The sequence below is a fragment of the Talpa occidentalis genome, unplaced genomic scaffold, assembly GCF_014898055.3.
Source record: "Talpa occidentalis isolate TD23 unplaced genomic scaffold, MPIMG_talOcc4v2.1, whole genome shotgun sequence".
In the NCBI taxonomy this organism is placed as follows: Eukaryota; Metazoa; Chordata; class Mammalia; order Eulipotyphla; family Talpidae; genus Talpa; species Talpa occidentalis.
In genome coordinates, this window is record NW_026555331.1 from 4,112,459 (window position 1) to 4,138,281 (window position 25,823).

The 25,823-nt window shown below is 55.5% G+C and overlaps 1 protein-coding gene across 7 annotated transcripts in view; it reads left to right on the forward strand.

Moving 5' to 3' along the window:
* The window catches only part of PTK2 (protein tyrosine kinase 2), a 165,346-nt gene that overhangs the window by 8,794 nt on the left and 130,729 nt on the right, over positions 1 to 25,823 (forward strand). The window lies entirely within an intron of this gene.

Sequence of the window (25,823 nt, forward strand, 5' to 3'; positions counted from 1 at the left end):
TGCGCTCCACTGGGGTAGATGCGCCGCGCCTCCTGGCAGCACCCTGGTGACAGTGCTGGCTGCACGGAGCCACCTCGGACTTGCAGTGGGCGTGGGTCTGCCAGAGGCCACTGATGCAGGCTGCTGACCATTTGACTTCCTCTGGACTCTGTCCCCAGCCTGGCGACCTCTGAGCCCGCAGCGGGCTGACTGTGAGGCCCTCCTGGGTGGTACGGGCTCCACCCTGAGCGCGGTGTGTCTTCCAAATAGCTGCCGATCCTGTGGGGAATCGGGTCCGTGTCCTGAGGGGTCTGTCTGTTAACTAGCACCAAGTGCTTGGGGCTGGCGGGAGGTCTGTACTGCCCAGTCCCCTGGCACCAGGAGGAGCAGGGACGAGTGGGGAGAGTGAGGCTCTGGGACACCTCCAGGTGCTGTGTGGTCCATGGGTGCGTCCTCGGCTGGCATCCTCTGCTCTGCACTGGGCAGTGGGGCAGTTTGCAGCCTGTTGCCATCACGGACACTGCTGCGCACGCCTCCTGCCTGGATGTGTGTGGTCCACGCCCCCGGGAGTGAGGCTGGGTTCTGGGCCGGCTGCTCTCTAGCCGCTGCCAGGCTACACTCACCGGCTCCATGTCCCGGGTCCTCCAGCGTCCATCCTTGCCAGTGGCTCTTCAGTCTTGCCGTCCTGGTGAGGGCCCCATCTGCGGCTTTGCAGCGTTTCCCTTGTTGCGCATGACGCCGCACCCGGGTACTGGCCTCCTCTGTCTGCTGTAAGGGGCTGTGGATCTTTGGTCTGATTTTCTCTCAGTATTTTCTAGCTGATTGGAAGCCGGGCTGTCTGTGGATTCAAGTCCTCTGTTACTATGTCTGCTGACTGTTGTCTTCCAGTTTGTGGTGTGTCTTTTTTGCTTTTGAGGTGTCATGGAGCTTAATTTCGTTATCAGTGTTTTCAGTCTTTTCCTCTGATTTAGTGGCTTTTTGTCCTATTTGAGGGATCTTTCTTTACCCAAGGGCTAAATGCATTTTTTTTTAAAGTGATTATTTTTTTATTTATACAAGCACTGGGTACAGTCAGAAGCACGGGAGGGTGAGAGAATTCACCAGAGCCAGAGCGGGGAGCAGAGCAGGCAGAAGGACCAAAGGACACTGCTGAGGGGAGCAGCGGGCGGCAGGAGGGGTCTGCGCGCCATGTGGGACCCTCCTCCGGTGGCTGGGGAGCAGCCGGGGATCGAACTGGCACCGCAGAGGCTGCGGGCAGCTTCGCAACCCAGCGCTCAACCGCTGCGCCACCGGGGAGGCCCAAATGCATTTTTTTTAAATATTTATACAAAAGCTGGGGTACAGGCCAGAGGCACAGGAGGGTGAGAGAATTCACCAGAGACAGGGCGGGGGGTGTGGACAGAACAGGCAGAAGAACCGAAATACGCTGCTGAGGGTAGCAGTGTGCGCGACAGGAGAGTCTGCTGTGCCATGTGGGAATCTCCCTGGCCGGCCAGGAATCGAACCCGTGCTGCAGAGGCTGCGGACAGCTTCACAGCACTTCGCTCAACCCGCTGTGCCACCAGGGAGGCCCCCAAGGGCTAAATTTTGACATGAGGTATTACTCAGTTCATGAAGCATTTATTGTTCCATTGAGTAAATATGTTTAATGGTTAGATCTGGAGGGACCTAGCGCGTCAGACCCCCACGGGCCATCTTGCCCCCCGATGTGCCACCAGTCGTGCGTGACTTATGGCAGTTCATTGGGTCCACATTTGGGAAACCCTGCCCGGTGCCTGGTGGGAAGGATGGGAGGCCACTGTGCACAGTGGTGCTGCCCCTGCAGGTGCTTTTGTGCCCAGGATGAGCAAACCTTGTCTGCTGCTGGCCACACAGAGACCCTGCAGGCCTGGCGGACAATAAAATGTTGAAAGGCATTCCTAGCCCTTGAGCCCCACACAGCCTGGCTATAGGCTTGTGTGTCATCCCCTGTGGGCCTGGTTGGCTCCAGGGAGGTTCATTGGTTGAGAGCAGGAAGGCAGTCCTGGCATGGAAACCCGCTCCCCCACTTCAGGACCCTTCCCACTCCCCACCCCAGCCGGAGTCTGCAGCCCAGGGTGCCCACCAGTGGGTGGGGAGAAGAGGAGATGACTTTGGTATCACAGGCAGGAGCAAAGCACTTGGTACGAGATTCTGATGCGGGCAGTACCGGCAGGAGGGGGCTGGGCGGAGTTGTGGGGATTGGCGCGGGTGACCTCCAGCGTGCACCTGGGAGCCTGGACCACTGTTGGCGGTCAGGCCTCCTGGCGCGTGGTGACAGTGACTGAAGGGCAGCCTGTAACCTTTCTTTTTCTTTTTTTTTTTAAAGATTTATTTATTTATTTATACAAGCACCCGTATAGTCAGAAGCGGGGGAGGGTGAGAGAATTCATCAGAGCCAGAGCAGGGAGCAGAGCAGGCAGAAGGACCAAGGTACACTGCTGAGGGGAGCAGCGGGCGGTAGGAAAGGTCTGCGCGCCATGTGGGACCCTCACCAGTGGCCGGGGGTCAAACCGGTGCTGCAGAGGCTGCGGGCAGCTTCGCAGCGCAGTGCTCAACTGCTGTGCCACCAGGGGAGGCCCCAGCCTGTAATCTTTCATGAGCTAGCACGTCATCCAAACAGAGGGAGAGACCTTAAACGTGAGCTTGACCCGAAGTCTGTTTCTGCATCCGTCTGCAGGCTCTGGCCAGGTAAATGAAGTGGCCAGCCGAAATGGGGGCCCAGAGTACCTCCAGGGTGGCGCCCACATCCCTCCTTGGTGACGAGTCCATAAAACTCACTTTGCTTTTTCATGGTAGCTTTGAGGAAGAATCCTGAACACCACGATAAGCAGAGTTGTGTGTGAGTGTGAGCTCTTGTCCCCTGGGAAGAGGCTTCTGGAGCTTGGGTCCATCACATCTTCAGCAGGGAGCCCACCCCCAAGGGCACACATCTGGGGCTCTGCGGAGGGTTGTGTGGTGAGGAAAGGTGTCCAGAAAACAGAAATTCTCTTTTGACGGTAACAACAGCCCGCACTGCCAGGTAAAATGCTCTCTCTCGGAGCTTGAACCCGTGGGCCAGCAATTAAAATGTTTTCTGTGCCTCCCTTCGCCCTCCAAGAGAGGAAACAAGATGCATTTTTGGTCTGGGCTGGCCAGGTGTTGGGGGCTCTCTGCCTGGTGGGGATGTTTGCAGTGCGCACTGCGGTCCCTACTATCGGAGCACAGTGGGCTCTGGCAGGCTGCGTGCCGCCAGGCTTGTCTTAACAGTCACCTGGCTAGAGACATGACAGGCGTCACTCTAGCAGGCTTGGCCACCGCCACGAGCTAGGGTAGTTTCCCCTGTTGGCTTGGCAGTGTCTGACTAGTGAGTTGTAAATAGGCTTGGTGTGGTGAGTGCTGGGGTGAACAGATGCAGGAGAAGCAGGACAGCTGGTGAGCCCTTGTTGAAATTGGAGCATCGGCAGATTAATCTGGTGTTCTGGGGTCTGAACCGGATTGGCTGGTGTTTGACATCAGCATATTATGTGTTATTTGGGAATTACAGGCTGCAGGTGGTGGTGATCCCTGTGGAGATTTGGTGTCCGCCCTACAATGGCGGATAGAAGAGGGGCGATGTTGGATGTGGGTTTATCTCTGAGTTTCTCCCCATTGAAATTGTGACCAGCATTAAAGGCCAAGTGTTGTGGATGTGAATTCAGAGATGTAGGGAATGGGGGTTCATTGCCCTGAGAGATGCTAGGAATGGGGGTTAAGTGCAGGTATAGAAATTAAAAGTGAAAACCTACATCACCCTCTAGATTTCAGGTGGCGGATAATTGTGATTCCAGTGTTGGCAGAATGTTTGGAATCTACTTGGCTGAAGTCATGACAAAGTTCAGGTGGCAATTTTGCTTTCTCTTTGGAAAAAACGTAGCCTAAGGAAATCATAGCCTAAGGAATTGAGTTGCCAGAACAGGCAGCGGGCGGCTGGGTGACCTGCACACGGTCTGCACGTGACGTGATTTCGGGCAGCTCGTGGCTGGTCGTTGTTTGGTGAAGAGCTGTCTGACTTTCCTGGGTCTGTGAGCCTGCCCTTTCAGCCATTTCATGGCCCCCTCTCCGCCCCCAGCTTTTCCGCTGGGGTTTTCTCCCCTTTACTTTGACTGCATTAGGTAACTGAACTTTTGAGGTGGGTCAAAACTTCGGGAACCTCTCACTTTAGAGATGGGAAGTAACCCAGACAGGACAGATGACTGGTGGTGATTGGGAGAGCTTGCAGGATTTAGCTGACTTGACTCCTCCCACAGTGGCAGTCCTTGTAGTAGGTGAGAAGGTTGTGAAGACAACTTACACAACGCAGGTTTCCTGTTTACTGGTAGAGAGGAGATCAAAACAAGTGACATTATTGACAAATTGGTGTAAGAAGGGGACGTCATTGATTCTGTTGCCCAAACTTCCCAAGTAACTTGTGGTTTCCACATTATCTGGATATTTGAAAAATGACAAGCAGGACTTATGTATTTGTATTTTCAAAGTTGTGCTAGTTCTTACCACCCATAGGTCCACCAGACGCACAGGGTTTTCATGGGGTGCTCTTGAGTGTCTCCCAGGTGGCAGACTGTGCCGGGAGACGGGGAGTCACTGGGAAGGGTCATGGTTGCTGCCACGAAGCTTTTAGGTGACCAGGTGGTTCTGAAAGTAGTGCTTCTAGAACTCACCAAGGTGAGTGTTAAAAATGCAAACGCCAGCAACCACACCTCAGCATTGTTGAAGAGCCCCTCCTGCTGTGGGGTTCAGTCCCTGCATTCTGAACTTGCTCTCCCATGTGCTGAGACACACTGCTCCGGTGCTGGGCAAAGTAGGTTGCGAACTATCAAGACCTGCAGCTCCCTGGGCTCCCAAGACCTCAAGACTCGTTGACTGGCTGGGAGGACTCACAGGATGCCGACAAGCTGTTGAAGTCATGGTCGCAGCTTGCTGCAGTGGAAGGTGTAGATGGAAACCCTCAGGAGGCCGGGCCCACGAGAAGCCAGTGGCTTCCCGGGGTCCTTCCCACAGTTGTGCCTCCTGCTCTTAGCAGTGGTGCGTAGAGATTTCTCCCAGCATTGAGCCTTGTCAGCCAGGAAGCTCGTCTCTGCCAGGGTGTCCGGGGTATTAACTGAGGGATTCGCACGCAGCACTACCAGCCCACGTGGTAGTCTCCAGCTCCTGCAGAGGCCCAAAGCTCTCCGCTAAATCAGTGTGAGCAGAGGCTCTCTGGCATACCCAAGGCCCCGGGCTAGACAAAGACTTCTCAAGCAGGAGGTCCTGAGGGCCTCGGGTTACCTCCCAGGAGCTGGGCTAGGGCCAAACCTTTCTTTGGGCCAGGTTAATGCTTTACTGCGTCAAATCTAAAAAAGCAAACCTTTATTTCTGTCATAAGTAGGGAATTCAAGAAATTACAGTTTTAGGTAGAAGTTGTGTTGCACCTACATGGTATAATTTACCACAAAACTGAAAAATCAGCAGTCTCTGTGAGAGGAGGGCGCCAGGCGCATCACCTGGGGCCTGCGCTGGTGTTTTCACTGGGGCTTGAGTGAGGATCAGGAGTCTTGCTGGGAGCAGCTCATTTTTAGAATCGGAAATTTAAAATATTTTGGCAGGTTGTAATAAAGTGCCAGAATCAATAAGGTAGCGCCTGTGGAGAATAATGTAAGAGCGCAGACTTCCGTTCACGGGACATCTGAGGAAGTCGAAGGCAGGTGAAATGTCTTGACTGTACCTTTGCGCAGCGAACCTGGGAGTGGGTGACTGGAACGGAGTTGGCGAGCTTGCCGCAGGGCAGAAAAGGCCAGTATTTTAGGTCTTAGGAGTAACAGGCAAAATCAAAGCTGTTCTGTAAGTGCTTCCGTAGCAAGAGGTACGAAGCTCTGAAAAATTTTCTTTGACAGAATAAAAGTAATGAAAATGCCTATTTCCCAGTGCAGGTCTAAGGGGAGAGTGAGTTCTGTTTTAGGGGAGGAGGGGGTGACACTCTCAGGCGGCGGCGGCAGGGCCGTTCCGGAGCCTCTTCTCTGTCACCTGAAGCCTGCGGGGGTTCCCTCGTTTCATCTTTGGAAACGTCTTCGGGCCGGCGCGCCCTCAGATCCCGAGCTCCGTCCGGGGCTGCGTCGTTTTAACTGAGCGTTTTCATTACTTGCAAGTCACTTACAGAATTTCACTAGATCCTTCTTTACATTTGCCTTTTCGCCTGTCATTACTCTGCAGATGGGTCGTTCCCAGTCGGTGGTTGGACAGAAGCGCCCAGCTGCGCGCTTCGGGGGATCGTGAGAGATGTCAGTTCTCATGTACTTGCGTTGAGGTTCGAAACCACTGCTGAAACTGTAGTTGGCGCTCAGAAAATATATCTGGTGCAAATGTGTGGGGGGTGGAAATCCCACTTCTTGCTTTAGCTTTGACACGTGGCAAGCATGTGGAGACGCTCGCCGCTGCCTGTGGCCTGACGCAGGCGGGGAAAGGGTGCGGCGGCGGCAGGAGCCCCGTCACTGCTGTGCCTTGGACTAGGGTGACTCCGTGGGGAGACACGCTGCCTCGACCGCTGCTCCATGCTCGAGAGCAGCCGTAACTGAAGGGCGGGAATTAGAAAACATTCCAGTCTTGACTCTTTGAGGTCAGAAGTCACAAGAGCATTGACCTTGCACCCCTGAGCCGCTGTGCACTGGGGTAAGTCAGGGTGTTGTCCCTAAGGTCGCTGTTGAGGCTGCGGGCCCAGAACACACGATGGCAGGACTCGGTGCCTTCCACCACGCACCAGCCAAGGACGCCCAAAGTGTTCCATACCCGGCCCCGTCTTAAGCTTTGTGGATGTGTGCAGCTCACCTTCTTCTGCTCCCCATGTGTTTTTACTCTCATCGGCAAATGCCTCGCCAGGCCATGTTATGTCCATGTTTTCTTGAGGTTTTAGACAGCAGTCTCCCCTGCGGTCACATGCAGACTGCTGTTAGAAGCACAGGTCTCCTGGCTGAGCAGCCGGTGGTGACCCAGGTGACGCGCCGGCTCCGCAGTGGACCGGGAGAAGCACTCAGAACCGCCTCTTTGCTTCTTGCTGACCACTGATGTCCTGATGTCCTCAGCCTTGTGAGCAGCTACTCTTGCTGGAAACTGCCTGTCTTGACAGGTCCATTGTTTTTCACCACGGTTCTTGGGCCTCGCACGTGGTCTGACGGGCTCCTTGTCACCAAGTGAGCTGAGCCGAGAAGTGGCTGTGGCCTCAGAGGTCTTGAGGCAGCCCCCTGCCCTGAGCGTGGGCCCCCAGCAGCCAGGGTGAAAGAAAGCAGGGAGGCCAGGGTCTGTGGTGGTGGGCGCTCAAGTCAGGATGGGCTTGACAGATGGACTCAGGGCCAAGGGCGCAGTCTCTGGCGTGTTTTGCAAGAACAGCTAGCGAGTTGGGATGGGGAGTGCGAGGAAGGATGGCATCTGTGGGTCGGTCAGGCCTCGGTAGCTGGCAGGAGGGGTTGTCATAAGAAGAAAATCAAACGGATTTGTAGGGGGAACCAGCAGCTTTGAGATGTCGGACTCTTCTTTCAGTTCTCTTTGGTGAGGCGTCTTCTCTAAGGGATCTAGAACCTGGTACCAGCGTAGATTGTGGCCGTCAGAATACTACACATTTTTTTAAATACAGGAATTAGGGCCTCTGCAGTTGGTCGGGCTAGCAGGTTGAAGGTCACGCAAGCAGCTGGAACAGTGTGTGCTTCCCAGGAGCGCGCCTGGCATCGGCAGTTATCTGGGCGGTGGGAGCCAGCGACTGATCTTGGTGGGTGAAGCAGGTGCTCTTGGGGTCTCCTGCAGGAGCTCCTGGGAATTCTCGGTAGAAGGCACCGTAGGTCTTAGCTGCGCCAGAATGGATGAATTCTCTTGCCTGCAGCCTTGCCGCTGCCACCCCTGCTACCAGGGAAGAATGTTCTTCGCAGTCTTGCTCCAGCACCTCTTAGTGGCCAGCCTGAGCCATCGCAGGAAGGGGCTTTTCGATGCGTAGTGCTGGCTCCGGGTCTGGGATGCACAGGAGCCCATGGAAGGTGTGGCTGTGATGTGGCTGACAGCAGCAGCCAGGCAGTGGTCTGAGGGGAGATTGGCATTTTAAAGCTCTAGCACATCAATGGCGGCGGCATGCCCTGAGCATGAGGGGAGGAGAAAGGTGGGCCTTGGAGAGGACTCTGGTGTGGGGGCAGTGGGGAGGCCAGAAATTGACACCCTGTGCCACGAGAAGGGGAGTGGGGTTGTAGGCCCAAGTTCTCACCCTTGGCTGGGGCAGTTTAGAGGCCAGTGGTCATTTCGGGTAGAGAAGCTTCCATGGAGTGGAATCCATGGGGCAAGCCAGTGGGTTCCAAGAGGTGAATGGGGAAGAGGCGTGTCTGTGTAGCGGTGCTTTGGGTAAGCTTGTGTGCAGGCCTGTCTGTCAGCAGCTGCTTTACTGCCTTTGTGGGCTAGTTTTTAGCACCTGGCTTGGCGTGGTTGGGTGTCTTCCTTTCCTGGGGATCGAAGCTTTCCCGCCTCTGCTGTGCCAGACAGCCAAGAGTGTGTCGTCCACGTTAAGGATTGGTGTTGGGAGATTTGGTGACATTTAACCTAGTCTGGTGGCCCTTTGGATGCCAGGCTTCTTTCCAGCCTGCCTGCTTCCATTTACCTTTACCTTCCAGAGGCGTCAGATGGTGCCGCAGGCCTCCGCCTGGGTTTCCTGGTGGCTTTCTCGGGGAGAGCAGGTGGGAATGGGCTTACTCCTCCGTCCCTAGACCTGGGCCCCTTCACTTTGCAAAGTGCTTCCTACCCACGCGGTGGTATCCAGCTCCAGCCGGGCTGTTGATGCCCGATGACAGCGCCTTCGTCAGCTGCCCCCAGACCCTCAGGACGGGCTCTTGCTGGTGACTTCTTGACTCGGGTTCTCAGGTCCTTCTGCTGGTGGCTCAGCTGGCCAGAAGGACCTTGGGCACGCAGGAGTAGCCTTGGTTGTTTTGGGTATGGTGGAAGCAGTTGCCTTGGCTTGAATGGAGTGAGTGTGTCTATGAATTTGAATAGAATAGTGTGTCTTTAACATTGTAAAGCCTTTTACACCCTACACAATGGAATTTCTGGGACATATTTGCAGTGCAGAGTAGAACAGTGGTCGGGAACCTGGGTTTTGGACAACTCTTGCTTTAAATCTCAGCTCTGATCCCTGTTCCCTGTATGATGTTGACCAGATTACTAAGCCCCAAATCTGTTTCCTCACCTGCTCAGTCCTGATTATAACTGTTAAAGATGTGACCTAACGTTTTTCGTACATGATTAGTGGTATTAATAATTAGAAATCAATCCTGTGTTCCTCCCATCAGCTCTGAGTACAGGTCCTAGCAGTCGTCACTCTGTTGTGGGAATTTAAAGGCTCATCTTGGTTACTACCTGGCTGGGTGGACCAGCTTGTCTGAGAACTAGAAAGTGGCTTGCAGTCATCATTTCCTCTGCATACATACTAGAACGTGTATTGTTCATACCACTGTTTTCTAAATTTCAGTGACTTGACTTCTTCTTTTCCCTTAATGTGTTCATTTAGTCAGGGGTTCGGCCCATCTGGCTGCAAGCCAGGCACTGGGCTCCAGGGATGAATGCAGCCCAGTGTCCCCACCTCCGAGCCACGCCACAGACGAGCGATGGAATATTTTTGGCTAGAAAATTATTTTGAAGCATAAAGAAGCTTTTGTTTGCCCGATGATTTTCATCATCATATTCACATTCTTTATATATTTTTGGCTTTTCAGAAAGCTACTCCTGACCTGTGTTTTCTCAGAATATAGGTGATAGCTTGCCGAGCGCAGGCACAGCTGGTAGACGGAGCTTCGAGGCACTTCGAGGGCAGGGACCCCATGTGAAGCCTTCGTGTATTTCCGACACAGGGGCCTCCACAAACAACCTAAGACACTGGGACGTTGCGGGCGAAGACAGCGTGCTGTGTTAGCACCACACAGACCATTTCTTCTTCAGGGGCTCAGCCTAGTTGCCAGCCAGATAGCCGGTGCTAGTCGCTCAGGAGCATGTCCACAGCGCTTCTGCCGGCCTGGGGGATGCCGCTGCTTTTCTCTGTTTTAACCATAGTGTTACCTGGGTGGTTGGGAAGCCAGAGAGCAGATCGCCGTGAGGGTGCAGAGCCGCCCCGCGGTGGAAGCACCGTGACCTTGGGAAGTTCCCTAACACTTGGCTTCCTCCTGTGGAAATGGGAACAGCAGCCGTAACCGTGAGGACTGAGGCCTGAGGTGCTCGTGCTGGTAGGACACTCAGGGTGGTGGGGCGCCTCCAGGCGGCCCCGTGTGACCGCCTGACAGCGGAGATTTCGGTCCAGGGGGCAGCGAGGAGGTGGCGTAGCTTCCGGGCGGGAGGGCGCGTGGAGCCAGCCATGGTGAGAGCGTGGGAGAGGAGGCGCTGCTCCTATGGCAGAAGTGCAGGTTAGACGGGGGGTGGGTGCAGAGCAGCCCACGCCTCTGCTTAACAGCTCTCTGGAAACCCACCCTGCGTGCATGTTCGTCTCCGAGAGTCCTCAGAGCTGAGGCTGTGTGGCGCCGTATGGCAGGCCAACCTCGGTTTTTCTTTATCCTCCCAGAGCAAAGTATTCTACGCATTTAAGGTATATACATTGGGAGATACCTATTTCCTACCGTGTTTGGGCTTGTTCAGCCTTTTATGCTTTTAGTTCATCAGTTTCGTAGTTAAAATGCTTAGATGCATGTTCTTAGTAAAGACAGAGGAAGTCATGGGGTAAGGAGGGTGCTGGAACGCACCATGGATTAAGTTGCCCACTGCTGACTGGACAAACAGGCAGTAGACCTGGTGTTGATAAAATAGTGTTGCTACTTGCTTGAAGTCTCCTTAAAATACAGAATAAAGCAAGAAGCGATTGTGAGGCCCCGGTGGCCAGTGTCTGTATCCGGATGCTGTTCCTTGAGGAGTTGGCGCGTCGATCCATGTTTATCGATAATGTGTGCAGGTGCCAGGTGCACACACCGGGCAGACCTGGGAGTCACTGGGGTGTCTGGCCTTCTCCCTGAGTGAGGAGAGGAAAGTAGTTTCCAGGAGAAGGGCAGGGTGTCCCTAAGTGGGTGGGCACTTCTAACAGAAAAGAGGCAAAACAGTCGGGGGCTTTTGAGGAACAAGTGCTAACACACCTGCTGGAGCAGCCAACTGGCGCCTGTTGGATTTTCACTTGCTGTGATTGAATAGTGCTCAAGTGACGGGTCTGGTGGGTGGGCCTGAGGCTGCAGAGCTAAGAGAGGCCATCACTGTCCCAGGAGTCTTGCTGCTTGGGTGGAGAGAGAGACTGAGATCAAGCCGGATTCGATACCCGTGCCAGTTGGTGTGTTAAACAGGAGGGCATGCCACAAGGGTCCTCTGGGGCCGGCTTATGTCCATGTTCACTGCTGGCTATGCGGTCCCCAGCATGGTGCAAGCTTACGTCAGCCTGTGAATCCCCGGCAAAGCTGGAGTGCTGTGGGAGGGCAGAAGCCAAGTGACGGCCTGGAGCCTGGAGAGAGGGGCCGGCACCCACAGGTGTGCCTGCATGTCAGCCAGGGAGGAGCCGCTGGGGACTGGCAGACTGCACAGAGGTGTGGAAGGAGGAATGGGTGGGCCTGTAAACTGGAAACAGTGTGATTTTGCATAGGAGACGGCGGTTGAGAGATGTTAGGCTGGAGGTAGACTGGCTTCACACAGGAACTTGAATTTGCTCCTCCTCAAAGGTAAGAATGCCCAAGTGCTAGAAGCAGGGCGGGGGAGGGGGTGCGCACCCTGTCTCACACAATGATCGCTGCTGGAGAAGGGTGCCAGGCCTCTGGTTCCATACCTCTTGTGCCGGCTGGACTCCAACTGCAGTTTTGTGACCCACTGGCGAGCGTTCTCATCTTCTGGGGAAGTGATGATATAGGATAATACTTGTTTTCTCAGCAGTGAAAAATTGTGTAAACTCTGTTAGGGCAGGCAGGGTCTCTGTGGAATTCTAGCTCCTTGGAAGAATGCTAGGCGTGCAGAGGAGAGCCTCCGTGTAGGCATAACAGGGAAACCTGTGCTTTGTATGCACTGCTGTGGCAGGCGTTACTTGGGGTCTGAAAAGGGGTCGTGAGGTGAGAGACGGTCCCAGGGAGCAAGCTCCTTGATGGGGGCGCGCCTGTGACAGATGGCAGGTGCCCACGTGGGTCTTGGTGGGAGGAGGCCCTGGAAGACTTTCTGGTTACCCTTGACCCAAGTTTTGAAAAGTGGCTAGAGTAAGCCGAGAGGGGAGAAGAGCCTTCTAGGCAGGAGGATGAGCCTACGCCACGGCTTGGATGCACTAAGGGCAGTGACAGGTCATTGTGCTCTGGCCGTAGGGATGAAATGGGGAAGTGGTGGGAAATGAAACGGGAAGTTAGTGGTTTGGTTTTGCTTTCTCCTTCTCTTCCTCGCTCCCACTTTGTCTTTCCCTCCCCACTTTTGATGGGCAGCTGGTTCCTCTCTGCTCTCCTTCCCTGTCCTCCCCCCCATTCTAGCTGGCATGGGAAGGTGTTGGTGAGCAGGCGTCACGAGAGGCAGGCCGGTAACAGGCTTAGAAGGTGCCTTGTAAAGCACCGGGTAAATGTCTGCAGAGTGGGGACACAGCTGGGTGCTAGAACCCCTAACATCTGAACCTAGTGGCAGCAAATTGGTGACTTCTAAGCAGTGGACGAGACTGGATTTAGGGAATGGCCTCTGGGTTGCTGTGGAAGTTGGATGACGAGGCTGGCGCCCACTGGGGGATCTACAGTACTGCCACTTGAACTGCGTGCGTCCTTGGCGGCGGGGCTGGAACAGAAGGGTGGATTCCGGAATTACCACAGAGGTCTTGGGTGTGAGACGTCAGTGAGGCGGGAGAGCTGAGGATAAGAGCTGGACTGGGTGTCTTGGTTGCAGGTGTGATTTCTGGGGCCAGGTTTACCTGAATTTGACCCTTAGCTTGGCTAGACCTGGGGACCCCGGAGGCCCCTTCTGAATCTGACTTGCCTGGAATGTGTAACCAGAATAATACTTTCTCGGGAGGCTTTGAGGAATGGGTGCTCTCCAGACGCCTCACTCAGATAGGGCACGAGGATGGGCTTGTTACAGCAGTTGTGAGCTGCTCCCTGCCCCTGCTTGGGCTTCTGCGGGGAGGAGGACACATTGGAAGGAGAGTGGGCGTTCAGGTCCGGACCAGCTGGCGTGGGCAACCTTTCGCAGAGGTCAGCAAGCTACGGCTCTAGGCCAGGTCTGCTTTTATGAAAAAACCTGTTTATGTGTTGTCTGTGGCTGCCTTGTGCTAAAACGAGAAAGTTGAGTAGTCACGCCAAGACTGGGTAGCCCACAGAACTGGAAATAATTATTGTCTGTCCCTGTGCAGAGAAAGTTTGCTGACCTCTGGCCTGAAAGAAAGTTCTGGTGGACAGCTTCCATGCACAGTTGCATCTGGGTGTGCCGTTCAGCAAGAGCTGTGGGCAGAAGTTAGAATTTGGTGTCCTCAGGAGACAGTGCTAGTGGAGGGTGGGAAGGATACCCAGGTGCCCTGAGAGCAGTCATAGGGCAAGCGGAGGCAGCAGGGGTGGCAGGACCGAGAGGGCAGGGGTTTGCGGGACCCTGCGAGGGAGCATTGTTGCCGCAGATGCGGGCGGGGGAGTGGATGCTAGTGTGCTGGTGTGCAAGGAAGTGAGAAAGTGTGGACTTTTCAGCGTTGCTGAAGGTGCCTCAGGTTCAGTTCCTGAAGCCCCAGGGAGCATTCTGGACCCACAGGGGGTAGAAGGGGCGTGGGGAAGGTGGTGAACAGCAAGGAAGGCTGGCAGCCCATGTTGTGAATAAAGACATTTTGAAAAAGCAGCAGGACAGCCGAGTGTCACTGACTGGATTGGACTCTGAGGTTCTGGGGCTAGTCACTCAAAACATTTTTTAAGTGTCTAAAAGGCGGAGCACTGTGCTGGCTGCTGAAACTTTTCCATTTGAGCAGGATGGCCTTTTTTGCGTAAAATGTCGATTTCCTTGGCGGTGCAGAAAGTATAGCTTAATGTCAGTTACCTCCTGGTGAGGAAACACTAGCCCGACTTGGCCAGCAGGGCTTCCCCTGGGTGACCTGGGTGAAGCTCCAGGAGCGCGCTCGCCTGCCGGGTGTGAGGGCACGTGCTGGCGGGAGCCTGTGCTGTCCCGGAGGCCGCCCCTGGCTATGGGGTCTGTGCCTGCTCAGGTCCCCGTGGGGCGGCCTTGCCTTCTCCCCGGGGTGTGAGCGCCTGTCTGAGCCTAAAGCCTTCGAGTCAGGCGGCCTCTGGGCGCTGGGAACTGTCGGACCTGGGGCGAGACATTTGCTGTTGCCTTTCCTCAGCTTCCTCACTTTTCAGCAGGCCCTCTGCGTTTCTCTGCGGGAGGGCCAGCGGCCGCCTGGGGTGGGGGGTGAGGTCCTGCGGGGTACGGGAGTCTGAGGCCTGGCGCTCCCTAGCGCCGCGGGGAGTGGTCATTCCCAAGGTCGTGTGGGTTGGTCAGTCTCCGGCTCAGTCTGGAGGCTCAAGGGTCGGCGCTGAGCCCCGGAGCGGGTGCCCCGGCCGGTGGACGGAGGGAAAGGGGCCCAGGGACATTCGTAAAACATTGGTTTGGACGACGGGCCTCTCGGGTCGGGCTGCTGCACACGCGTGGTCAGGAGGGAGCACAGACTCCTCCGGGAGCCTGCGCTGCTGGCGGGCGGCAGGACACGCGTGGACGCCGTGAGCAAGGAGTGACGTGGTGTGTCGGGAGCTGGGACGTGGGGCAGGGGAGAGTGCTGAGTAGGCGAGTCGTGAAGGTGAGCTTTGAGCCAGATGCGAAGGAGATGAGGATTTCGGCCAAGTGGCGACTAGGAGGGAGTGTGTGCGGGAGGGCGGCTCGAGGGCGAGCGGGAGGGGAGCAGGCAACAGCAGGCAGAGGGCACACCCGGGGCGGGCGGCAGGCCCTTGGCTGGCGCAGGACTGCGTCACCCTAGCGCTGAGGGGCTGTCGGGCCCGGCGGCCCTGGCAGCGTTTTGTAGGGAGAAGCAGGATTTGCTGACAGGTTGGGTGAGGGTGGGAGGAAGGCGGGAGGAGTCATGTTGGTGGCCAGGCTGGAACTTGGCTTAGAAGGGAGGTGAGGCAGTTTGGAAATACCCATCTGGAGCTGAGGAGGCTGCGCTGGCACCGTGTGGTCGCAGAGGGGGACATCTGCCACCGCCTCCCGGGACCAGTGCGTGCTGGCCCAGGCTGGGAAGTGCTGGGGACCGGGCGTCTCCAGCTCTGGGTCGTCGCCCGGACCCGTGGGCACTGAGCTTTCACCTCTGGGCTCAGTTCTCCAACGTCGTTTGGAGGCATTGAGAGCAGTCCCCGAGAGGGCTGGGGGTGGAAGCCTGATGGGGGAGAGCGCACATGAGGGGGCCGCGACCCTTCCCATGCAGGTGCGGCGGCTCAGGCTCAGGGGACAGCCATGCACGTTGGCGCTGGGTGAGGCCAGCTCGGTCGACCCGCGGCCTCTGCCCCGCTGCCTCCTGGTCCATGTGGGCTCTGCCTCCTGGTCCATGTGTGCGCCGGTGGCTGCACTCAGCCTTCCGGAGACCGGACTTTGCATTATGTTAATTCTTTTATCTACCCAACCCCCCTTCTCCCCCAGAGGATCCTGCAGGAGGAAGAGAGAAGTGGGCGTTTGCGAGTCCTGGCTGGCAACCTCCCTCGCAGGTGCTCTTCTCAGTGAGGCCCTGGGCTCTGCCCCGGGTGTGGACAGCCCTGTCCTGCCGCTGCCTCTGCTTGCTTTTTTTTTTTTTTTTTTTTAAAAAAAGATGTATTTATTTATGCATACAAGAACTGGGCTACAGGCCAGAGATGTGGGGGGTGAGAAGATTCACCAGAACAGAGCGGGGAGCAGAACAGGCAGATCTATTGAAATACACTGCTGAGGGGAGCAGCGGGCGAGATAGGAGAGGTCTGCCACGCCATGTGGGTAGCTCCCTGGCCGGCCGGGATCGAACTCGTGTTGCAGAGGCTGCGGATTGCTTCATAGTGCTGTGCTTAACCCCTTGCGCCACCCGGGAGGCCCTGCCTCTGCTTTCTTTTAGAGTTTATTTCTGTGTTTATTAACATTGTTTGTGCCCAAGGTAGTCACTGATGAATCCATTTTAGAAGAAGTTACATTTGAAGTCATACCTGTTCTCTCCCATCCCTCAGGAGGTTTAGGCAGGTGTGCAAGGGAGCTGGCAGTCAGCTGCATACTCGTCTATTAGACATTTTTAACTTCATCTTCAAACCCAAGCCTGGGCTATGTCAGGAACACGTTAAGCCAAGTGATAACCCTAAGCTGTGATTTCACTTATAGATTTCTGGGAACATCTGTCCCCAAAACTTCATGAAATTGTCATCTGGCTCCCTTCCCAGACAGAGACCAGTGCCGCGCACCCTCCAGCTGTCAGGCCGGCATGGGAACCCGTGGGGCTGCCCTGGGGGATGACAGCATGGGTGGGCATGTCAGCGGGCAGGCCGGTGCTTCATCCAGGTGGCCTAGCTGTGGAACCCACGCAGAAACAGCCGCCAGTCGTGGCGGAGTAACAGCCCACAGTGCTTGGATCAGTGCCTTTTGGAAAGAAACGTGCTCAGTTTGAAATGCTGAAGCAGAAGTACAAGATCTGCAGCCACCAGGGCCTTCTGGGGCCCTGTGCACACCTGGGAGCACTCCTGTCTGCTCACGGGCCCCAGCGCAGGTGGTCCTGCTGTCGGAAGCTTCCTTCCTGCTCAGAGCTTGTGAGGACGAGTGCTTTGTCGTGCCGTCTTACACACACTTGTGATTCGGGGATCACAGATGAAGGACACAGTTGTCACCCTAGAGCTGCTCAAATCCGCCTGGATTCTCCACAGTGACTCTGTGAGGCAGTGACTGCTCTTCCCACTTCACAGATAGGAAACGGGCCTTAGAGAGCAGAGACTTGCCCAGCGCTCCCCATGCTGCTGCCAGGTTCTCAGTCCTGCGTCAAGTACAGCGAGCCCCCACCCTAGGGACACAATGCCGTGTGTGGGTGGCATGTGCACTGGGGGGCAGTGCTGCTGCGAGCTGCCCACACACCTTCGTCCTGCAGGTTGCACGCCTCCTGAGATGTGTAAACTGTGTTAAAATGTGGACCTCGATTCTGCAAAGTTTGCAGACAGTGCCCGTCGGTGGTCCTGCTCCTACCGGGGGAAGCTTGTGCAAATAGGGACGCGCCCTTTACTAGCCCTTGGTGGTCAGGCAGCTGTGCCTGTGATTCTCACCTTCGAGTAAGGGCCAGGAGATATTTTAAATTTTTACCTGTCTTTGCATATCATAGATATTTTGGGGAGGCCAGTGGGGTGTGGGGACGGCAAGGGTGCATTGTAGGTTTTTTGTCTACTTATGAGTTCAGGGTGGCTTAACAAAATGTGTGAACCCTTTTAGCATTCTTTTTTGATAAGCTGCGTTAAAAAGGAGAGGAGTGACTGTAAAAATTTTAATTAAAAAAAAAATGGTCCAGTGATTCGAACGAGCATCTTGTCCGCAGCATCTGAATGACAGCGTGCAAGGACACCTTGCCGTCAGCAGTCGTTAGCCAAACGCAGGTGACAGTCTGGGAGATGCTGTCGCAGCCCGCTCCGGACGGCGAACTGTGGGAAAAGATGGACCACAGGTGGGGGTGGCACCGAGTGACAGGAGGACAGCCAGCTCTCGTGCCCTGCTGGTGGGCAGGTGCTATGTCGCACCCCCTTTGGAAGACAGCCTGGAGCGTTCTTATAAAGTGGAGCACACACTTACACATTCCGGGAGTCCCACTTAGGAGCCCTTACCCGAGAGAAATGAAAATGTATGTCCCCACCAGGGCCATCCGGGTGATTGTAGCCTCCTGGGTCATGAGCACATCGCAGCTGCCTGTCGCTGGCTCATGGGCAAGCAGAGTGCAGGGCGTCTTCTCAGCAATGAAGGAATGTACTCCTGACGTGGGGGACAAAATGGGCAAATCTTCAAAGCATTCGTCTGAGTGGAAACTCTTAAGTGTTGTGTTTAAGTGTGTAAAACTGTGTGCAGCTGACCATGTTTATGTAACATCTTGGTTAAGGCAGAACTGTAAGAGCACACGTCTGGCCGGGGCTAAGGATGGCGGGGAATTGCACAGCAGGTGTGCAGGCACTTGTTGGGGCGTATCTTCCCCGTGGGGGTCTCACGACTGAGTCTGTCAAACCTCACAGAACTGAAATGACACCTTGTAATTAGACTGGACTTTTATTAAAAAAAAAAAAAGAGTAATTAGCGTTTATACCTTGTAAACTGGACGGAACTTTACAAAGCAGGTGACGGGTGCGTGTACACAGAGACCTCACGCGTGCCCGAAGCACCCCGAGGCTCAACCAGAGCGTTGCCTTCAGTTGGGATAAATTTTACTTTTCTTGAGTAGGTGTCATGGAAATGTAGATGAGACAGGCCTTAGCGTGACGCTGCTGGAAATGTATGGAGAGTCCATGGTCATCGGGCCTGGGTGCTGCCAGCGTGTAGGACATAGGTTATGGGTTCTCTTCTGTTTTCACATGATTTTATATGTGAGAGACCCACCCCATACTAGGTAAGCTTAAAAAAAGAAATATATCGTTTTATGTAGTTTGGAATATAGTTAACCAATAAAAGCTACCAGTTGGTATGTGGAAATGTTAAGTTTCTAGAAAACCAACCAACAAAAGGAGAAATATAAATTATAAATCAATAAATAAATTTCTAAACAAATTATAACTTGTGGGGAAAAATATATTAATTCTTCGATCCAGTCTTGTTTTTTGTTTTGTTTTAAAGATTTATTTATTTTTATACAGGAGCTGGGGTATAGGCCAGAAGTGCGGGGAGTGAGAGGGTTCACCAGAGACAGAACGGGGAGCAGAACAGGAAGATTGACCGAAATACACCGCTGAGGGGAGCAGCAGGAGTGACAGGAGAGGTCTGCTGCACCATGTGGGGATCTCCCTGGCCGGCCGGGAATCGAACCCGTGCTGCAGAGGCTGAGGACAGCTTCACAGCGCTGCGCTCAACCCGCTGCACCACCTGGGAGGCCCAATCCAATCTTGTTTAAAATGACAAGTTAAATATTCCTAGTTTTCCTCCCTAGCCCTGGGCCCGTTAGTGTCCCTCTCCTCTCCACCAGACCCCAGCGCCAGGCAGCCGCCGGCCTTTCGACCTTCCTGGAAGCTGGAGACAGCATGTGCGGGGAGCCCAGGCTGCCGGCCAGGAGCATTTGGAAGCGAGCGGACGGGGCTAGCCTTTCCAGTCTGCAGAAACCTGCCTGGTCTGCCCTCGGCCAGCCTGCCCTCCTGGACGTAGATCCCTGCTCCTTCTGGTCCCCAGGACCGCCAGAGACTGGAACAGCCTTGACTGTAGGTCTGTACTCTCCACTTTCCTTGGAGGGTATGTTTTGTCGGCTGCTGAGCCTTCCTGGATTCAGAAATCGCAACTCAGCTCTTACTGCGGGCGTGAAAGCTGGACTGGCTTATGTAAAATCGGGGGCGGGAGGGGTCTGTAACCGGCTACTTTTGCAGATACTCTCTGCATTCCCTGCCAGCGGGCGTGCGGCTTGTGGGCGCAAACACTGCTGTACTTGGGGCCTCTGGACTGGAGTCAGAGGGGACATGGTGTGGCTTTTGCTGCACATGTTAACAACCAAGCTTTGGTTCTGCTAATAAATTTTTAGGGCTTGAATCCAGAGGTTTGCTGGTCCAGTGTAAGAAATGAATTGGTAACTTTCAAATAGAAAGATAAGGTTTTCAGTCTGCTTATTGTGGTTCTGGTCCTTGGAAAAGAAGCATTAAAGGCCATTATTGTTCTTGGACAGGAACTTTCCACATTGAGTGGGTCTGTGTAACAGCTTTGGGTAGAAACGTGTGTAGAGGACAGCCTCGTGGCTGTGCCGGCTGTGGGGCTGTCGAGGCGGGCTGGCCATCCCGCGGTGTCTCCACAAGGGTTATTACTGTGGCGGCAATCACAGGATTTCCTTCCTTTAAGGCGGAATTAAATGGTAATCCCTTGTGTGTCTACGTGACAGTACACACGTGTGTGTACGTTACTCCTCGGCCGGCGATGGGGGCTTGACGGCCGTGAGCAGGGCTGTGCAAACCCTCCCTCCAGACCTGCCCTCAGCTCTGGCTCGGTGCGGGTGGCATCACAGGTCGGGCGGCTGGGGTGGTTTTGATTTCTGAGAGGGGCTGCGCGCCATTCCCTAGCGCGGGGCCTACTTTCTCCTCTCCTGGCCAGCCCGTGTTCTTTCTACTTTATCTTCCTTTTTTTTTTTTTTTAAAGATTTATTTATTTATCATACAAGAGCTGGGGTACAGGCCAGAGATGCAGGGGGTGAGAGGATTCACCAGAGACAGAGTGGGGAGCAGAACAGGCAGACTGATGACATACACTGCTGAGGGGAGCAGCGGGCGAGACAGGAGTCTGCCGCGCCATGTGGGTTGCCTCCTGGCTGGCAGGGATCTTGTGCTGCAGAGGCTGCGGACAGCTTCATAGTGCGGTGCTTAACCCCTTGCACCACCAGGGAGGCCCTTTATCTCCCTTCTGAACGGCAGTCCTAATGGGCATGAGATTAGTTTTAATATTTTGTAACAATAAAAAATTTTATGTAGCCTTGGAAAAGTGACCCCATAATCTCTGGGTGAGGTGAACAGCGTCTGAAGATCCGAAGCAGGGAGGGCGCCGCCGGGTCAGAAAGCAGCGCCGCGATGGAGTCAGGGAGGGAGTGCTAGGGCCAGCTCGTGCGTGCCGTGTGCGTGCGACCTCCGCGGGCTGCGTTTCTTCGGGAGGCCAGACTGGACGGGACACAGGACAGGTCGGGTCTGGAATTCATTCCCTCTCCTGCCGCCGCCGCCCCGCCGCTGCTTCTCCTACGCGGGCCCTGGGGCCTTCCCTCCTCACCGTTCTCGTTTTTGTTCTGCCCACACTAGCGTGGACGTTCTGAAAAGAATATCTGAAAACTAGCGTGTGATTTCTTTCTTTTGAGAGGGGGAGGCAGATCACAGGTTTTATGTCGGTTTTCTTTCTCCGTTCTCGCGCGGGCCAGGTGTTCTCGCGTCTGGTCGTCTGGAGCTGGTGGTGAAGCCCACCCAGGACCTGGCAGCGCTGAGCACTGCGCAGAGCGTGGTCCTGACCTTGGCTGCCAGTGAGGCCGAAGGCACCGCCCGTCCCCCTTTCCCTGGGGGAAGGCTGTGGGCACGAGGCCTGCACAGGGCAGGGGCAGCCAGACTGCAAGCTCCTGTGTGACTAAGCCCTGGGGGTCTAGGAGATGGGGAGGGGGGGACGCGGGGCCTGGCCACGGGCCTCCAGGAGGAGGCGACACCAAGCAAAGACTTGACAGGAAAGGGAGCGCACCGTGGGGTCTGGCCCAGGGTGTTGCCCGGGACAGACCTGAGGTGACCACATGCCTGGCGGGGTCAGAGGTCAGTGTGGTTTCTGGCCAGAAAGCCAGGGGAGTGGGGTGGTGAGGGTGAGAGACAGGGTAGACCAGAGGGCAGGAGCATGGAGGGAGGAGGGTCTCTCCTGGGGGAGCGGGGACATAGGTGAGTTCTAGCCAAGGCCTGAAATGGGGTGGTGGGGGCTGTGGAAGTCCGCGAGCCGCTGCTGGGACAGATGGCGTGGACGGTGGACGCCGAGGCAGAGCCCGGGAGGCCACCCGTCCTGTGGTCCAGGGGAGAGGCTGGCCGTGCGGGGAGGTGCAGGGTTTGGCATGCGTTGTGAGCGTGCTGGCTGCGCTGCTGGGCCGCGCAGAGGCAGGCGGTGTGGTGCCGGCGGTGACTTGGGTTCTGGGCAGGCTGTGACGTCATTCTTGTGAGATCAGTGAAGAGTGTACCTGGTGGGACTTACCAGCCACTCTCAGCTACGCGGATATGACAATTTGTTCCCAAAATACAACTTTTGAAACGAATGCTGCTTTTTCAGTAAGTGCGGAGACTCTCGTAAAGGAAAGAACACAAGATCTGCTCACCGTTTTCCTTCTGTTGCCATCAGCTGGAGGCTGTTGTCAGCTGGTCACGGGACTGGGAATTTAAAAGCAGAATTTGTACAAGATGCTTATTGGACAGGAAGGCAGAGTAGTGGTGCCCCCCCGCTGCCCCCGGCTGGCACACAGTTCATTGGCCTTGGGTGAGTTACTCCCCCTCTGAACCCCCTCGGGGAGGGGTCTTGGGCGCTGGGCAGGAGGCCTTTCTAGCCTCAGCAGCCCCCACCCCACCCCCATCCTCAGTGGGGACTGGCACTTCCTTTCCAGCTGCTGCTTTCTGTGGGCTCTGCTCCTACCTGGAGGAGTCTGGTCCTCAGCCTGTGCCCTCTGGCCTAGGAGGTGTGACTTGAACATGGAAACAAGGCGTGGCTAACTTAGGCACTTCAGTCAGCCGGGCCCTGCTCCCACGCTGCTCTCTGCTAACTGCTCCGGCCTGTCCCCGTCCCCTGCTCCCCACCCCCTGCCCACCTGCACCATCACCTCTGTTCCGTGCAGGCGGGGCCCTGGCTTCTCTGCTGGCCGGCCCTACGCCCTTTCCATATGGGGTAGCGTATGTAGAGACCCCAGTGTGGGGGTGCAGCTGGGCCCAATCACATCGCGCCTCTTCTGGCCTGGCCCCGCCTTCCCAGTCTTCACGGGAAGTGGTGGCGCTAGCTAGCGCCGGTGTGCGAGTCCACGTGCTCGTCCTCGGGGTGCAGTTGCGGTGGGGGGGGGGCGCTGGCCACCACAGCCCTCATTTTGTCACTGGAGAATTAGACGCTGCGCAGAGACTGGGTGGGCCGTTTGCCCAAGCCGGGGCTGAGGGTGCCCTGGCGCGGCCTGCCTCTCCTCCAAGGGGGCGGAAGCAGAGCTTTCTCTGCTCGCTCTTCTGTGCCTTTTCTGGCTTGCTCGCCATCTCTTCCTGAAGCCCCTTTTCTGTTCAGCGCTGCCTGGGGTCGGAGTTCATGCTGCTGAGTGCCGTGTTGTCACAGGGGCGTGTAGGAGGTACTGGAGCCCTGGCCGTGGTGAGCAGCCTACCCGTGGAGCCTGGAGACAAAGCCGTGGCAGAGTGGAGCCTGCTGGGAAGCAAACAGGCATCAGGGAGCAGATAGCCCCGGGTTCCCAGCTGTGCTCAGTTCTTGTCATCAGAAGCCAGCGCCCCAAGGCTTCCCGGGCTCTGCACTCTCTGTCTCCCTAGTTTATGGGGAGTCACCCAGCCCCGGGGCCGGGGCTCAGGTGCTCCTGCCACCCTCAGGCGTGTGGCCTGTCCACTCACAGACATCCGGGATGACCTTGGCCAGCTCTCACTTTGAACGGGGTTTTGCAGCTTTTTTAAAGTTGCTGGTACAGCTTGTGGAGTATTTTTCTGTCCTGCTTCCTCAGTGTGAGTTCATTACTCACTTCTGTTTTGAAACTAAGAAGTCACGCCTCCTCAGCCCCTCAGAATCCGCTAAGCTGATTTTAGATGAATCTAGCCACCTCAAATTCTAGTCTGGATGTATTTTCTAGATAGTTTTTATGCATATGTAAACTTCCCATGAACGTATCAACGGGGCAAAGTGTTTGAGTTCCTCTAGGATAGTTTTTAACAGACTTGTTTTCAATGTTGATCGAGATTTCTTTTTTTCCAAAATGATTTATACTCCATCAGAGCAATCATTTTACCTCCTAGGTCAGATCTAGGCCAGTCAGATGCCAAAGGCGTGGCTATCGCGGGAGCTGGTCAGATCCCTCGCTGGCTTCAGAGCCCCTGTCAGTTTGTGAACAGGAGTCAGCCAGACGGGAGGAACAGAAGGGAGGGTGAGATTAGCATATTAATCAGCCTGACTGCTGGCCCCTTTCTCCTCCCCTCCCCCCGCCCCCTTCCCTAAGGGACTCCAGACACCCAGGCCCAGGCTCCCCTGACAGGCTGCGCTCCTCTCTCGCTCTCCATAGCTGACTCTGGCCAGGATGGCCTGTGTTTCAGTTCTCCGACGCCAGAGGTTCTCTGACCAGGAATGCTGCTAGAAAACACCACAGAAGGAGCACCTCCTGGGTTTGCTTTAAGCTCTGAAAAAGGGAGCACACAGGGGAAGCTCAGTCTTGCTAGTGAATCAGACTAACTCCTGAGGGAGCGATGAACTGGGGCTTGGCGCACGCACTCGCCTGATCGCCAGGGACCGAGTCGATGCTGCTGGATCTGCTGGGCCACGGCCCGCAGCAGGTGCGTCCGCATGGAGAGGAGCGGCTGCAGCCCCTTCCCGGCGTGCTGGGCTACAGGTATAGAACTCCCAGGCCTGCGCGGTTACGTCTTATTTTAGTTCGTGGTTTTGTGCTAAAAAGTGGATAAGAGTTTTTCAGAATTTATTTCAAATAAAGTTAAGGAAAAATGGAAGAGGAGAGGGTGGGGGTTTGCAACGACTGCATGAAACCAGTTCACGTTTCAGCCCGTGGATGGAAGTGTTTTTAAGGATGTGCATAAGTCTTTCTTAACAGTTTTTAACTTAAATAGAATGACGGGAAGAAAGAACAGCATGAATCTTCTTGCTTCAGAAATCGGTCCTTGCTCACCTGTGGTAAAGACTTAGTTGCCTTTGAAGTGCCGTCTGCTGAGGGGGTGCCGCGGGGTTTCGGGCTCGGCCACTGAGCAGCGTTCCGCTTTCATGTTACTCGGATTTTGACTTGTATAAAAACATACGTGTAAAGTGAGGCGTTTTCACTGAAACATTGACGATGGCACTTGGGGAGTCTGTTAGGAGGCCGTGCCGTCACGTGGCCCCAGCCTGCCCGAGGAGGACACTCCGAGCTCCTCTCCCAGCAGCAGCCGGTGGGCGAGCCACGGCGGGGCCTCGGGGAAGACGGGGCCCGTCTTACTGCGTTCGTGTACTTGGGGAGGGCTTTCAAGGAGGGCCCGAGAGGAGCCAGGCTGCTAGGGCCAGCCGCTGCAGGCTGGCCCGGCTTGGGGTGTGGGTCAGGAGGGCTTCACGGGCAGCTGTGTGAGCCCCAGCACCAGCTCACTCTGAAGTCAGTTTTCGTTTGCTAAGTTGTCGTCACCTATTACATCTTTTATAGGTCTTTAAATATTTCTAAAACTTGTGATGCTCAAGCGCTCAGGGCTTCGCCATCTGAACAGGGCATCTGTCACCTTATTCCATAATGAGATAATCAGAGTAGAGACTGCTGACTGAAGTTCAAACTCGTATTTCAAAGGGTGTTGGTCTGGAAGCTTTTTAAAATTAATTGCACTTTCTCACCTCAGCACGTAGGGCACAATTGAGCGTGATGGGAAGAGCTCAGAGAGGCAGGGTTCTTGACCCGTTGAGAATTTGGGTCTTTCCTAGACTTGCTGGGGTGGTGTGAGGCTGCTCCGTGGCTCCTGTGGAGGAGGCCCCACCGAGCCAGCAGCAGTGGAGTGGCAAATAATCAGCTGCTGGATTTTCAAAATTTCGAAGTGACTTCAGAAACTTGGGAAGATGAGAGAGATTTTAGTGCTTTTGTTCATCCCAGAGCAAGTGGTCACAGCAGCTATTTCCCAGCATGCATGCCGACTACTGGCACAGCCCGGGAGTAGAGACACTGCCGCTGAAACGTGCGCTTCGGCCGAGGCAGGGTCGGGTAGAGCAGCACTCTGAGGGAGACGGAAAAGGTGGGTGCAGCCACTGGGCTCAGCTGTGGGGCCGGGCCAGGCCGTCTCGTCAGATAAAAAGGCTTTGAGTGTTGAGGAGGAGGCTGTGACAGTGCTAAGGATCTTGTCGCCCTGTCTGGGTCCGGGCTGAGGCCCCTGCTTCCATGTGATGGCGATCGTGGGGGGCAGGCCCCCGGCAAACCTCCGGCTGGCCTTCTCGGCTCACACTCTCAAACCAGGACAGGGCGGCAGGAAACCTTGTGCTTTATGTGGTTAACTTTTGCC